The sequence below is a fragment of the Poecilia latipinna genome, unplaced genomic scaffold (assembly GCF_001443285.1).
Source record: "Poecilia latipinna isolate Pla-1442-1.1 unplaced genomic scaffold, P_latipinna-1.0 Scaffold1465, whole genome shotgun sequence".
NCBI classification, from domain to species: domain Eukaryota; kingdom Metazoa; phylum Chordata; class Actinopteri; order Cyprinodontiformes; family Poeciliidae; genus Poecilia; species Poecilia latipinna.
The window spans coordinates 291,677-308,041 of NW_015114081.1; positions in this window are offsets into that span (position 1 = coordinate 291,677).

A 16,365-nucleotide genomic window follows, 5' to 3' on the forward strand; every position below is an offset into this window, starting at 1 on the left:
TTTACAGCTGCAAAACTTAAGTCTTATCTGTATCTGTATCTGCAAAAGTCTTATCTGCATTTGCAATGAGACCCTGCTGTACATTACACATTGAAAATAGGTGAAATAGTATCAAGTACATAATCCAAACAGAAAAACAGCAAGTTACCAGCAAGAGGAAGATGTCTCCAGCCGTCTGGTGGGCCTGCTTTTGATGTTGTGAGATCATTTGCCTTATGGGCAAATCCAAAAGAAACCCCTGGAGAGGGTGTGATGAGTCTCTGATCATGTTCTGAATCTGAATCGAATATGGGGTGGAGGCACTCCAGTAACCTTCTCGGCAATCCTCACCAGTCCTGTGCAGGACCACGCTGAGATTCACTGTACTCAACACACTCCCAACCACAACCTTCCAGTCTTCTGAAGAAAGTCTGAAAGCTTTGTACAGACAGTATAGGAACTGACAATCTAGTCTGTTATTCTTTACAAGGCTCAGTCAGATTGAAATAATAATGTCTGTAACATCAATTTTAAAGTTTTGCCCAGACTCTCACTTGGCTTTTGTTCTGCACTTTGACTGGGTGGGTCATTGTAACACATGAATGCCTTGATCTAAACCATCCTGTTGTAGCTCTTGTTTATGAACCTTGTACTGCTGGAAGGTGAACTTCTGCCCAAGACGTTTTGAAACTTATGTTATGGGACAGAATGTCTCAAATTTAACTCGGTGATCGAAGGACATGATATACAAAAAAAACAAAAAAAAAAACAAAAACAGTTCATCACACCTCCTCCACCATGCTTGGTAGCTATGAGTGGAAGCTGATATGTAGTGTTTTGCTTTTGCCTGTAGAGAAATCCATTATATATGGTCATTCATGTTTGACAACTGTTGTAAATAATCTCCTCCTCCCTTGCTTCTGATTAAACTCCCTCTGTAGAAAATCACAAAATCCAAACTGGTTTGAAACGGCCTAATATCTCTCAGATGGATGTGCTGCAGCAGTGACTGCTTTCTTATCGTTATCAATGTTTTTCGTCCTCCACATCGTGATAATGCAAACCTGACTGTCTTCCAGCATTAGACTTTGAAGAATGTTAGAAACTTTTCAAACGTTTTTTTTAATGGCATGCATGTCTAATGTAAATGAGAATTTTTTTATATGTAGCACCTTGCCTAATATCTACCCTCTCAGACTGCTTTTGCTTTATGACTTTAAGTATTATTTAAAAAAATCATCTGAATAAAAAAATGGATGGTAGAATGAATGAATGCATAGCATGTTTGCACTTAAGACCCAGTGAAGAAGTTTTTAATTTATATTACAACTTTCTTCTTTTAGGAAAAAGTTTGAGACGTGGACGAGGCTGGTGCAAGTCTGTTTTATAGAATGAGTTCTCGCCCCCTGATGGAAAGTCCCTTTGCACATTTAAATCCTGTTCGCTTTGAAATTGTATGAACCTGAAGTAAGTGCGAAGAATGCTCGGGTCTAAACATAAATTATGTATAAAACAAATAAAATAAAATATTTGGTTTCATATTTAATCCTTGCTGAACCACTGAGAAACACCCAGCTGCATGCAGTACTTGATATTTGCTTTTTATATCGCAGAGCTGTAAACAAAAACATATTTATAGTGGACGGTTAGTTTTATATGCAGTTTTTTTTTTTTGACAGTATTTCTAAACTCGTTTTCATCCTTTTATCCTCACTTTTCCTTTTTAGCAGCCAGACGCACCAGGTGTCGTGTCTCCCTCATCTCATCTGTCATGAGCATATACAGGTAAAACTACAAGCCACACAGACAAATCGGCCTAATGTCTCGTAATGCTTTTGTTGTTTCAAATGTTTTTAATTGCCTTCAGAACTTGGGGAAATAATTAGCTGATCTAATCACATAAGCAAAGTACCTCCTAATGAAGCAGGCAATAAGGTGATTAAATCACACGTGCTACTGGAAGAAATCCAAGCTACAGATGCAAACTGACAACCTCTCAGCTACGAAATTATACAGCGACACAGAATAAAGTACAAATGATCAAATCAATCCTAAATTCCTCTGTGGATTAGTGGTGGTTGAACATGATATGCAAAGGTTACCCTTTATTTTTGGGGGGTTATTAAAATAGTCAAAATAAAGTGTTGTATATTGTTTTTCCTTCTGTTGTTTCAGACCATTTTGAATTTAGAAACTTTCTTAGTTAGTACATGGCACACACTTCTGGATGAACGGACAGACGGATAAATCTTCCTGATACTGAGACAGGAAACGATGTGGAAACACATGTTCTTCCAGTTTCTATAGTTTCCCCCACACATTAATAGGAATGGAAAATGTCAGATTTTTTTCAGAAAAAGAACCGTGTATTATTTTGTACAGATTCAAATTAGCTTGTCCACATGCAAAATGTGAGCAATTCCAACTAACTGGTTCCTGTCGTTCTATGTCTGTGTTTTCCCACATCATTTCTTCTAATGGGGATGCTGCCTGAATGCGTTTTTAATTGCATTATGATTACTGCTGCACTTGTAAACTTGGAAAATGGCTGCATATTACAACTTTTATGAGAGCAACAGAGTCAAGGGAGGACAGTGAATCTTTTACAATTTTACAGGCATTTCAACTCATCCTAGCAAGTTATATAGAGGAACTACAGCATAATGAAAGACCATTATTCAAATCAGGTCTTTGTGCCGCTCATTGTTCCCTCAAGAGGGGACAATAAGGCAGCAGATACGGCAGGAAAGAGTGGGTGGTGGTCAGTCGATGCATCATTTTTACTGTGGTAAATTGGAGCAGAGCTGCAATCGAAAGATGGCGACACAAAACATACGACTGAGATAGAGAGTATTCTTCGTTGTGCAATAAAATTCAGCCCAAGGAAGCAGGATGCAAGTGCTTTCTGTCCATACTTGTGTTCCTGTTTTTAATGGGTCTGGTATAAATCAGTCGGAAAACATTTGATTCAAAGCCGAGAGACGCATGCTATTAGAATGCTAAGCAGCCGTTTTAAAGAGTCTTAATGCTGGGAAGGTGTAGGTCAATAAATCCACTTTGACACTGTGTTCTGATTTCCTTTCTCTGCAAGTGCTTCTGATCAGTGGGTACACAGACACACACACACACTGATCAGAGGGTACGCATAAGAATACCCTCAAAGTTCTGAGGGAAAAGATCAGGAAACATGGAGAGAAAATATATTTTTTTAAAAAGTAGAAGGAAACAAGTAAAGTGCAAGAAGACAGGGGAAACAGAGGGCAAACAGGACGAGAACAGAGGGTGAGAGTGTGTGGAGGGGGGAGATGAAAAGAAGATAGAAGTTGAAGTCAGTAGATGAAGAGATGAAAATGGCAGGAGGTCAATGGTATATAGAAATGGAAGAAACTCAGAGGTAAAGATGAGGTGACAGAGCAGAAGTGAGACAAAGATGAACAAAAAGAAATTGTAGATAAACATCGAGACGGGGGAGAAAAGGTTTGAAGAAGTGGGATTCAGACTAGATATTTAGATTACTAAGAAAACTCGTACCACTTATGGTGTTCTTAGCAGGAGTTGCTTGTTTCTATTAACTATGAAATCATCAAGCAAATGTGGCATGTCAGATTTGCAAATCACCAACAGACAGAGACAACACTGAGAAAAGAGTCTCTACAGGATGTTCTAATATCATCTTTTAAATTGCCAAAATTGTTCATTGACAATTAAAATACAAGTGCATCTACAAAATTGAATGAGGGAATTTTTTGTCCCTCATTTCAGAAAGTGAAATTATACAGATTAATTACATATAGCTGGAGATATTGCAAGCCGTTATCGCTTATAATTTTGATGATTATGCCTTAGAGAGTATGAAAACCTACAATTCAGTGTCTCAGAAAATTAGAATATTGTAAAAAAAAAATGGAAATGGTCATTGCTAAAGAAGCTGGTTGTTCACAGAGTGTCATACCCAAAGTTGAGTGGAAGGAAAAAGTATATTAGGAAAAGGTGCAACTTTGAGGGGACTGTAAAGTAAATCCATTCAAAAATTTGGAAGAACTTCAGAAGGAGTGATCTAAGGTGCAAAGACACAGCGGCTTCATCAGTCGTAACAGGATTATTAGAATAAACTAAAAGATTTGTCAATATTCTGAAACACAATTAACCACTGCTGAGTTTGCCACCAATAATTGTACTTGTTTTTACTGTGAAAAATATTCCACATTGCCCTATTAATATTAGCAGAAGGAAGTGATTCGTGCTTACTAGATACTTTAGATCCAGTTCTCGTGCTACGTTTGGCTGCATGTTCTTCTTCACTGTAGTTCCCCCACAAGGTTAGACGATGAAGAGCGTGGAGTAGTGCACATCTGCAACTCTGCTACTTTGTTCTTCCAAAAAAAAAAAAAAAACTTCAAACAGCTCTCCTACAATAAAGCCAAGCATGTGCACGTAAAAAAAAATATAGAATGTGTTACTAAAATGAATAAATTATTGCTTCTTCGAGTTCATCCACGGCATAGTTGTTAAGAGGTCACGAGTTCAGTCAAGTAAAACGACTATGTTCCTTAAAACAAATTATAAAGTTCTACATTTTCACAAGTCTTTTTGTCTGTGTGCAGCTGGAGATGACGCTGTTTTAACTTAATGCAAATTACTTTTGAGCCTTTTTAGCGAGGAAACCTATAGGATGAGGTTGTTGAAAGGAGATAAAATTCTCAACCTGTGTGAAACTCTGAAACTGCTGCCGGCTGATGGCTTAACTCGCCTCGTGTGCTCCAGGCTGTGCCGACACAACCGCTCACTTTGTGTTTGCTCGGAACACTGTGTGACAGTTTGGCTGCGTGGTTGTTTCCCCGTGCCTGATATCCCCTAATAATCTCGCTCAGTTTTCCATTCAACCGTTAACTGAAGCATCAATGTCTCGTGGAAGCATTGCATTGCATCTTTTTGTGTGTGTGTGTGTGTATGCGAGCGTGTGTGCGTGTCTATGTGTGTTGTTTAGCTACTGTTGTTAGGACCATTTCTGGTATATTTACTTCACTCTGAAGACCACAATCTTTATGGGGACCTAAGCCCAGTCCTAACATGGTGGATCCGCTTGTTTTAGGGTTAAAGGTTAGGTTTAGAGATACGATGCAAATTAATTTTGGTTAAGATTAGGGTAAGGGACAGACTAGTAATTGTCAGGGTTAGATAAAATGTCAGGGTTAGGCATCAATGCAGTTACTAAAATGAATTAAAGACAATTCAAAATCCTCATATGGGTAGAAATCTAAATCTGTCTGTGTGCGTGTACTGATGGAGATGACAGGACATGGGGTGCTCTGTTGCAGAACAGAGGGCCGATCAGAAATATGCAGTGTTCAAAGATTTTAGATGGAATCTGAATTTTTTATGTGACTAAAATATTGAAACCCTCCACCTTTCTAATACATGTATGTTTTCCAACCTTTCTGCTCCACCCCCCTTTTTTAATTTTTTCCTCGGTAATCTGGAAAGTTCTAGATTTGTTCTTTATTTAATTCTCACTTTCTTTCTTTATCTTCCATCTGCTCTCCTCAGCTCCATGTCCTTTTACTCCCCCTCGCATCCCATCCAGTCAACGCTGCCTTTCATCACTTAAATAATCTCCCTCTTTACTTTGTCCCCTTTTTGGCTCTTATCTTCCATCCATCAATTCAATCTGCTCTCTTGGAGCAAATTGTTTCATTCTCCCTGCTTCTGTCAGTCTTTCACCTCCACCGTTTTCCCTCTTCCTGCCTGCACATCTGTTGCCTCAGCTAGCTCCCCCACTTTCTCTCCTCGTTGCTCTCTCTTTTGCAGTCTGTCTGTTCTTCCATGAAATTAAAGCGCTCTAAGCTGCTGTTTAATCAGGACTCTGTTTGGGGAACTGCTGCGATGACAGAAACTGCCCATCCCAAGTACTGTGTCAGTGTATGCATACATGCACTTTACAATGCATGTCTGGATGAGTCTGTCCATATTGTTCTCGATGATGAGTGTGGATGAAAGAGGAATGATGCATGTGTCTGGATTTTTCCAGGTGTTTGCTTGCATGTGTGGTTTTTGTTTAGATGCCCATTAATCCATAAATAATCAGTATCCGAGCTGTGTCATCTGATGCAGGGGATAAAATCTGGATTGTTTACTCTCTGTGTTGAGTAAATGAACACAGATTAACAAAGCTAATTAAACAGCCGACGATTTCACATCAGACCGCTGTAGTTAAGACTTCAGGGTTTGAAATGGAGGAGTTGAAAGAAGGAAGCTGGTGGTAAAACGGCTTCACTTATGCAGGTGCATCTCAATAAACTCATATGGTTTAACTGAGAAGTTAATTTATTTTACTAATTAAATTCAGAAAATGAAACTTGAGCATTTTGTAGATTGATCCTAAGAAAATGTTTATATTACAAGCGAACCGTAAATGCAGTATTCTTATTACAGAAGTGTTGACCTGCTGTGTGTCTATCTGCTGTATAGCAAAAGAACGCAGTACTTGTTCAGGGATCCTTTTTGGTCAATTGTTACTGCATCAGTGCAGTAAAATGCTGTATCTACATCCTTCAGCTTATCTGCATTTCTGGCTTTGGCGTTTTTCGTCCTCCTGACAATACCACTTTTTGAAAATTATTTGTAGCTTTGTCCTAACCAGGAAGTCTCATGAGGTTGAGAAATTTATTTTACAAGGAAGACCTAGCCAAGTTAGCAGCCACATAAATCAGAGCTCTATAAAACAAGTATATTACGTGTTACAACTGCAGTATTTGGTTAAATGGGTAAATCTGAGTGTGCAGGTGACTCTCCGTGATTGGTGGAGCCAGAAGATGGACAAGAAAGAGCTGAAGGAATTACTTTAACAAGAGTCTGGATGAGAAGAAATAAGACATTTATTAAAACCTTGCAAAGTGAGAACAGAAATACAAAGTCAAAGGAGTCGAGCCTGCTCTGACTATCACTGGATCTCACTTCCTCTTATGTATTTTGGTCAGAGAAGAGAAACTTGATTGGATTATTGGTGTGAATCCCTGATTGTTATGTACCAGGGACTCTGTGGAGCCCAACTGATGGTCTTGCCATTTGTCTATTGTTAAGGAAAGGGGGTTGTTCTTTGATACTAAAGAGGGCAGATACATTCTAGGTTGGGGAAGTAACTCCAGGATCAAGGACCTCTCCCCAGCTGTTATATGACACTGCAGAGGTCTTGAGAGCATCTTGACCAATCTCATCATAAGACTATGCAGATAACCTAAAGCAGAAGAGGGGTGAGGACCACATTATAAAATTTTCCATTACATTCACCTAAGAGAATATGACCTATAAAAAGATGTTGATGGCCCATCATTCATCCTATGCTCATCAAATTACATCAAGGAGTTCGTATGGGCGGACTGCCTTTTATTTGCATCTTAATCCTCCTGTGTCTGTCTTGGTTTAGGTGGTAAGTTGTCATTGGGGTTGTTTCCTTTCAATAGGTAAGTTCGGTTAATCCTTTTGATGGTTTCCTTTTGTTTGTCTTGGGTAAGTTTGTCCTTACCACTGTGTTCTTCTCGCCCACCAACATGTCACCATATCTCCATGCTGTCTTGATAGAGAAAGAAAAGGAAAACAGCAAACATTAATCACTTGCCAGCCGCAGTCTGTGTTTATACTCACCTTCTGGTGCTGCTCTATTTTCTTCATCACCAGTGAGCTCTATGTTCAACTCCTTGTTAGATCATTATTTCACTCCATCCAATTATCAAACTATAACTACGTACCTTCCCTGCTAGTCCCTCTGTGGAAAGCAGTTCTACAACCAAGAAGGACGTACCACTGCACGTTTTCCAACTAAACTTAAAACCTCTTCCATTGTGTGTAAATGTTGCTTGTGTTAGTGTCAATGTATATTCTTCCACAGCCACGATGCATGGTAGGAAAAAGCTGTTTGGCCAAAATCTATTAAACCCCTTGGAACATCCAAAAGCAACCATCAGAACTAACATCAAGTAGGTTAATGTGGTATACTGGGAGTTTACTCGAAATTTAAATGAAATGAAAAATAGTTTATGGATGCTCAACATTAAAAAAAGTGATCACAAAGACGGATCTTTAATATGTCCTTGTAGATGAATGTGACTTTGGACCAGATGAAACCCAATGGACAAACACCAGAAGATTTCCTGACTTTCTAAACCAACCAGGTCTGTGGAAATTTCACACTGAGCTTCAAACTATTTGGAATTTTTGCCGATCCACTCTCCTTCCAAAGGTGAATTCCTGATTTTCTAATACTTTGTCGAAAAGTACGATTTCAAACCACTGAGCATCAGTATGACCTTTTCCTCCTTATATTATGCCTCATAAGAAACTTTGTCTTCTCCGATGTTGCCCTCACAAGTGGCGGATAGGACCTTGATTTTATACATATTATTCCAGTGAAACTCGTCTTTCTCCTGTTGAAGCTGAAAATAGGTTAATGTGGTGCATTATGGGATTAATATTTCCCGTAACAGACTCCTCTAGTCAGTCCTTCGTGGCTGGAGGCTGCTCATTCTTCCAAATTTATCCTGCCTTCTTTTTTGAACACTAATTCCCTTCATTTTTCCTTTGCTTGCTCACAATGGAAATTATAAAACCAGTATTCCATTGGGACTCGTGCCTGACCTCATTTGTCAACTTGTCCATCACCACTGCAGACAAGAGGGGCTCAGATCTGATCGTTGATGTGAATCCACCACCACTTTGAAGCCATTTTCACACATATCATCACTGCTTTCTTTATATTCATGAAGAAACATTTACACTGTTTTACACCTTCTTTGTAGAACTCTACTAATATTTTCAAAACAGATCTCATCCTTACCTATCTGTCGTAAGGAAACATACGGCTGCTTCACTTTTCTAAGGTAAGCAACATTATCTATTTGTTGGTTATATGTTTTCATCAGTTATGTTTTTCTGCAATCTCTTCACATCACTTTTGTTCTTGGTATCAGTGCATTTCTTCTCCACTTCTTAGACATTTTCAGACCCTTTGAGAAGTTTTTGAAAAGGCCACTTCCTTCTCTCCTTGACATCTCCACAACCCGACATGTACATCTTGACCAACTCCTTGCTACTCTACAGCCTCTTCGTTATTGGCCTAATTCTTTCTTACAAATCCTCTGCACATCCTGATTCAATAACTGGCTTTTATCTGCTCCCTTTTCTCTAACACTCTTCCCATTCATTTGCTCTTGAAAGTGTACCTTCCTTTTTTGCTTTTAGTACATTTCTAATTATGTCCTTAAGATCTAACCTGCTGCCAACACCCTAACTTTATCTCACTGTTTCTACTTTTTACCTTCTCTCATGTCCGACCTTACCTCCAGCTCACTATAAAACGTAATCTGTGCATTTTATAGCTCTTTTTTCCACACAACAGGCCTGGCAGTACTATATCTATCTGCCTTTTCCATTTCTCTTCCTTCACTTTAGCTTTCCTTCACCAAGTCAGATTGTGTTTTATAATCTGCCCAAAGGACAAATTATACACCTTACAGAAGTTCCCCTCATGGTTTCTACTGAACTTTTTCAGTTATCTAGTAACTTTTCCTTATATTCAAGAGCCTCCACAACATAAATTATAGATATCTATCTCCTTCCTTCAGTTTTCAACACTAGTGTATGTGGCATTACACACCATCGTGCAATGCTATCAGCTGAATTCTCCCTAAGAAATCCTTTCTCTTGTAGAATGCCTCTTCTGCACAGGATATAGTCTACCTGTGTGCCCTTTTCGCCACCTTTTTGCATCACCCCAAGTATTCGTTTTCATTTAAGTATGTACCTTTTCCTGCCACTTACATCCCTGTGGCAAAATCCAGCAACATCTGTCCTTTCACATTTCTGTCCTAAGCACCGTGCCTATCTAACACTTGCTCATCACTTCTGTGCCTTTCAACACGTCCAATAAAGTTTACCTCAATCACTCTGCCCCCTGGGAACATCACTAACATTTTCTCCAGCTTGCTGCAGAATTTCTCTTCCTCTTCTGAGTTCCTACCTGTCTGGCATACATACTGACAAATTTAGATAATTTTCCTTTTCAGCTTCAAGCTCATGATTTTCAGACACTTTCTTATGATTATCTATACTGCATTCACTCTGGACCAGCCACAATTTAAAAGGCTTCAAAAAGCCACTCAGAGGTGAAAGTTCACTGTTCTTGTTGATTATTTCACAAATGCATTTAAATGTCTGCATCAGGTTGTCGAAAAGATTTCAATACTGAGAAAGTTAGAACCGACAGTGTAAAATCACTCATGCCCTTATAATCAGTAATGTGGACGTGTTCAGCCACAAGAACAATTATAGATTGTTTTTCCCACCTTTGCAGCTCTTAAAATGTTTTTAAAATAAAAAATGGAGAGTTGGTCTGCAAGATATTTCAGGAGGTACATGGAGATGTAGTCCGAACAAGGACTCGCCACGCATCTTGTACCTGATCAGTAAAAATAAAATCAGACCGTGGTGAGGGAGATGTGTTGTCCTGTGATGGACTGACAACCTGTCTATGTGTACCTCGCTTCAGCAACTGTTGGAGACAGAGACAGCCCCCCACAACCCTGCTAGCAGGTGTAGATAATGGATGGATATGTTCGATCTACTCTTTGAAATCTTCAGAATCAGACGAAACCTTCTGCCTTTCACTTTCTCTCTCCGTCTCCTGAGCCATTTTGCCTCTTTCATCTTTGTCTTTGGACAACAGTAGCATAGCTGTGACCATTAACCACATGGTACATGGCTGAAAAGGAAGTGATTCGTTTCAGCCGATGAAACAGTAGGAAAATTTCAATCCCAATAGGTTTGATTTGGGTCCTATGACCAACATGCTGGCCACCAGTGCTGAAGGTGGTTCATGTTAACCTATGAAGTTCTAAATGTTTAGTATCTATCTTCTATATCCACTTATTCTTTGCAGGGTTGAGGGAGGCTGGTCCCTATCGCCAGTAAACAGTGTGTTGGAAGGGAGCTATGCTTGCCATCACATATACATATAAGATCATTTAAGAGAAACCATTTAACTAAATGTGCATGTCTTTGGACTATGGAATAAGTTGTAAGGTTGAAGTACCCAGAGAGAACCCAAACATGCACAGGGATAATATTCAGACCATACAGAAAGGAACTTGTCACAAGAAAACCTGAGTTTCTCTAGATCAAGAGCAGTGTAACAATTGCACCAGGGTGCATAACTGTTTTTAAAATTTTTGTGTAGCTAATGGATTCTGGAAGTCTGACGCCAGCTGGGTAATCCTTTTTCTCCCGCTTTCAGTCTTTATATTAAACGTCACACTATAAGCTAAAGCCTTTCGAGCCTTCTGGGTTCAAATTTGGGTTATGGGCTCATCTATGGTTACATTTGTGTTATATTTTTCTGTGTGTTCAACAGCATTAACAATACAAAATGACTATCGTTACGAGGTGTTTGACCAAACCCTCCTAAATACCAGGTCACTATAAGATTACCAAAAATGCTACTGAAGACTAATCTATTTTATCCACATAAACAAACCAGATAAACAAAGAAAATGGAGTTGGTCAGGGTCTGTCAGTTACGCATGAAAAGTTTGTAGTCCTACTGAAATTTTGTTAAAATACCACACCTAACACATACATGCAAATATTAAGTAGATGGTAAACAGCCTGTATTTGAATAGCACTAGTTCAAGAACTTCAAAATGCTTTACACTACATTTAGTCATACACACATTCACACTGATGACTTGAGGAAGCACCACTTTGCCTGATGTAAAGAGTTGGTGTTTTAGCTTGGTTATGAAGTAAATTGACTGCCGTTGGTGTTTTCCTAAACATAATTTTTTTTTAAATGCATGTCTCTTCTCCATACCATCTGAAACCTCCATGTAGAAAATCACAAGTGCAACGTGTTGGGTTTATGGCTCTGATCTCTTTTCTGGCTCTGTTCTCACAACCTCCAGATGGCAGTGGAGGAACAGCTCAACAGTGTGTATGAGCTTTCACAACAGCGCATGTATGTGTGTATGTTTGTGTCTCTGTGTAGAACTGGTTGTGAGAACACAGAGGTGAAGATGGTTAGTAATATATACGATAATGTGGACCAATTCCACCTGTGCTATCTCTGAAAATTGATTCAGCAGTAGAAAAATGGTAAATCTTGTTCCTGCCATTATTTTTCTCTGTAATCTACCACAAAACAATAAGAGGATGTGATCAAACAGTATCAGCTTGTTCCCTGGTTATTAAATGTCATGTCTGACCCAGATTTCAGCAGCATTTACTGTCACACTCATGTTTTCCTGGAGTTTTATATTGTAAATCTGAGCTTAAAAAGAGGAATGACATGATTTTGTTTTGATTCAGTCTAACTAGTCTTTGTTGCTGTCAGATGCTGCTTTGAAGCCTGAATTAGCAAATAATCTTTTTCCACTTTTGGGCTGTGGTTTACTGCACATTTGCTTTGTTGTTTTTCCATCAGCCTTCCTCTCTTCTTTGCCAGCTGTGTTTCTGACTCCTGACATCTAAACGCTTTTGATCTTTTTACTATAATTTTCTCTTCTTTCAGAATAGATCGCACTTTTTTCTTTTACAATACCCCTTCTTTCTTTTCTGTCTTTTCTCTCTTTCATCAGCTCCCTCTGTTTCCTTTGTTACATCATGTGATTGTCAGAATCCCTGCTTGCAACCAGTGAAATTTAATCCTCCTGTTAGCTGTCATCAGATCCTCATCTGAGCTTTGCCTGATGTGTAATCTCTAGGTACGCACCTTTGCTTTTTGCTCGCAGCTGCGTGAGAACCCATCTGGGGCGTGACACCGAGTCATTGGTTCAAGCTACTCCACATGATAGAGATGCCCTCCCGTGCACTCCACCCTGTTCCTCTCCCCTCCTCACCCATCTGCACTGTCGTCGTCTCTCCCAGCCATCCGTCTCTCCCACCCTTCCACACGCAACCTCTCAATTTCTCACTTGGCCTTTGCGTCCAGCCCTCTGGCCTCTCTCCGCTCCACCACAGCTCTCATTACCTCTCTGTCTCTTTTCTCAATGACACGCAATGACCGGCCATCAGCTCCTGACACCTTGATATCCTCCCCGCTTCTTCACCACCCTTCTTTCTTTCCACTCACACTGCAAATCTTTCCCTCTTGTTCTCTGTTCTTCTCCCTGATGTCTTTCTTTCTAATTTCCTGTCTTTCCTTCCTGCTGTCATTTCATCACTGTCGGTTGGTTGGACTTTTGAAAAAAAAAAAAAAAGTCTTTCACCTTAATATTTTTTGCTTCCCCACTGGTCTCTTTATACTATTTAAGGTTCATATGTACAATGCTTAGGTCTGCATGGTGCACTACTGATGTCTTGTAGCATAAGGTCCTGCTTTCAAATTCCAGTCTATCTTATGTGTTTATATGTTGCCTTGCAATGAACTGGCAGCCTGTCCAGGATGTACTTTACCAATGACCAATGACCACAACAGTTAGACACCAAACCGCCCAGGCAATGAATGAATGAATGAACAATGTCATACAAACCACAAACATGAATGTATTTTATTGCAATTTCATGTGACAGACAAAAGCAAAGTCATGCATGATAAAATGAAAGGAAATTACTTTCACAAGGCTAAAAGTGAAAACAGTTTAAAATAAAGTTTCGAGTAGCCAGACTGAAATTTCTCTTCAGTCCTCTTAAATCAATGCATTGTAGAATCACCTTTCCCTGCAATTGCCCATGTCCTTTGGGGCATCCCTCCATACTTTGCACATCCCCCAATTTTTATTATTATTATTATTATTTTTTTTTTTTTTTTGCAAAATAGCTTATGCTCAGTCATATTGGATGGATGTGAAGTTCATAACTTCACAGCTATAAAATGTGAAGTTTATAACTCTTGTCAAACTTTCTAAATTGGAATCAAGTCTGGACTGTGTGATTCAAACACATGCTTTGATTTGCAATATTGTTTGGATTCTGCTCTTGCATTCTTGTCTCAGTGTCTCTCAGTCTTTTGCAGACTCTTAACAGGTTATCTGAATTGTCCTGTATTTTGCTCCATCCATCTTTCCATCCAGTTTGACTAGTGTCCCTGTCTCTACTAAAGAAAAGCACGGTCACCACTTGATGCTATCAGTGCATTGTTTTAATGAAGGGTGTATTTAAGTTGATGCATAGTTGGTTTTCCACTGCTCGTTGTGTTTTAGATGTAGCTCGAACCAAGTTTTGTTTTGAACTCCTGTGAACAAGACACCTCCTTTAATATGTTTGTTGTGTCCAAAAATGTGGGCAAACTGAAAATGTGACTTCTTATATTTGATTTTTTGTTGTTGTTGTTTTGTTTTTTTCTAAATGTATTTATTTTTGCTTCTCTTCCATACAGGCAGATATATAGAGCACTGAATTGACAGCTGACTTGTAAATACATTATTTTGCCTGACCTGCAGATATCTGCAACTCTTCCAATATTACTGTCAACCTCTTGTCTTCTTCTCTGATTAATTATGCCTGGCCTGTCAGAATAAGTTGGCAGCCATGCTCTGGAGGGTTTGCGGTATTTGGTTTTGGATGGCTACCGTGCTCCTACAGTAATTTTCCAAAGCTTGGGTATTTATTTATAATCGAACCTTGTCTTAAATGTCTTGATGACTTAACCCTTAACCTCTCTGCTGTGTTCCTTGGTCTACATGATTCTGTTTGTTCACTAATGTTCTATAAAAAATCTCTGTGGTCTCACCTCATATATTTACACTGAGATTAAATTACACAAAGTTTACTAATGTTTACTAATTAGGCACCTTATGAAGGAAACTTTCTATCAGAGTAAAAGGGACTGTATTCAAATACATATTTTCCATATACATTTTGAAATCTATTTAAGATTTTCCACCCACTTTTCTTCATTGATATATACTACTCTTAAAACTGCAACAAAGTACTCAGAGGTTCATAGCTGTACAAATACTGTCGCAAGGCACTCTACATTTCTTGTCACATATTTTCCCATACTCCACTTTATGAGTCAGTTTGCACCACTTATTGTCCATTTATCTATCCATTATCCAAATATGTTTATTCTTTCATGGTCCCAAGAATGTCTGGTGCCTATCCAGCAATCTCACTTATTTTCTTAAATATATATCTTTTTGCCTTTTTGCATCAAACTCTTCTCCTATCATTGTGTCATGTTTGTGTGTATCCCAGTGCATACTGTACTAACTGCCCCATTCACAAAACCTCTGTGGCACACTGCCTGAACTAAAAGGAGTATGGGGACATCATTAGGAGAGTTACTGCAGTAGACTCTTCTCATTGTGTCAAGGACCTGGACAAGTATCCCTGTCCATGTTTCTGATCCCACTGTGGCTTTGATGGTACCAAAACTCTCTACATTTGCTTCTCTGACTCCTCATCATCTACCTACACCGGCATCTTCAGAACTATGTCTCCTTACAGTCATGGTCTAAGAGTGTTTGTTTATTCCAGACAAAATAAATGGAGCAAGCTGGATTTTTATGATTTTAAAGGCACTAAACCCACTGCAATGGTAGCCTGTTTTGTGATAACAAAGATATATAATTTCAGTCATTAAAATTGCATATTCCACTCAAGTCACTCAAGTTCCTATGTGTGTGAAACAAAATATTTTGTATTTCATTTTCATTCCTGTAATGCACTTTGTATTGCCTTGTTGCTGAAAATGTACTTTATAAATAAAATTACCTTTACCTTCACCAATTTAGCATAGAAATCAGCATAGTGGTCATGACAAAAGTTTGTATGTAAAAACAAAGTCTGGAGTCTTTACATGGTTGACCAAAACTGTGTATTAGCCTAGTGTACAATCTTAAAAAAAAGTTTTTGTATGGACATTTGCTGTTCAGCTGTTATACAATCCACATGTACAAACTAAATGTTCTTAAATAACTAAGAACAACGTTTCACTAAAAATATTAATTAGAGACTAGAACCAACTGGAAAAAAGCTGTTAAAATTGCTGAAATATTGTCTTTAAAATCCCCTTCAAAATTATATGTTTTTATTTTTTCCTTGCTTGCTTTTTTTTAATCTTTTTGATAGCTTAGACCTTATTCAGGGTTTAATGTGTCTGTTTTAATAAAATGAACACTACACTGCATATTTTATTCTGATTTCCAGAGTTGACCTTTGTCACTGATCCTATTTGTTGTGTACATGATACTCAAAGCTTGTTGCAAAAAGCATAAGTTTTTCTTAAGATCGAATTCCTAATTTACAAAATTCAGTTTCTGAAAAGATCAAAAATACTTTAAGCAAATCCTTAGTACTTTTTCTTATGATCTTTAGGATTGCTGCAAAATAAGTAATCAAGGTATTTAAGATAAAAATAAATAAATAAATAAAAAATAAAATCCTGACTGCTATGTG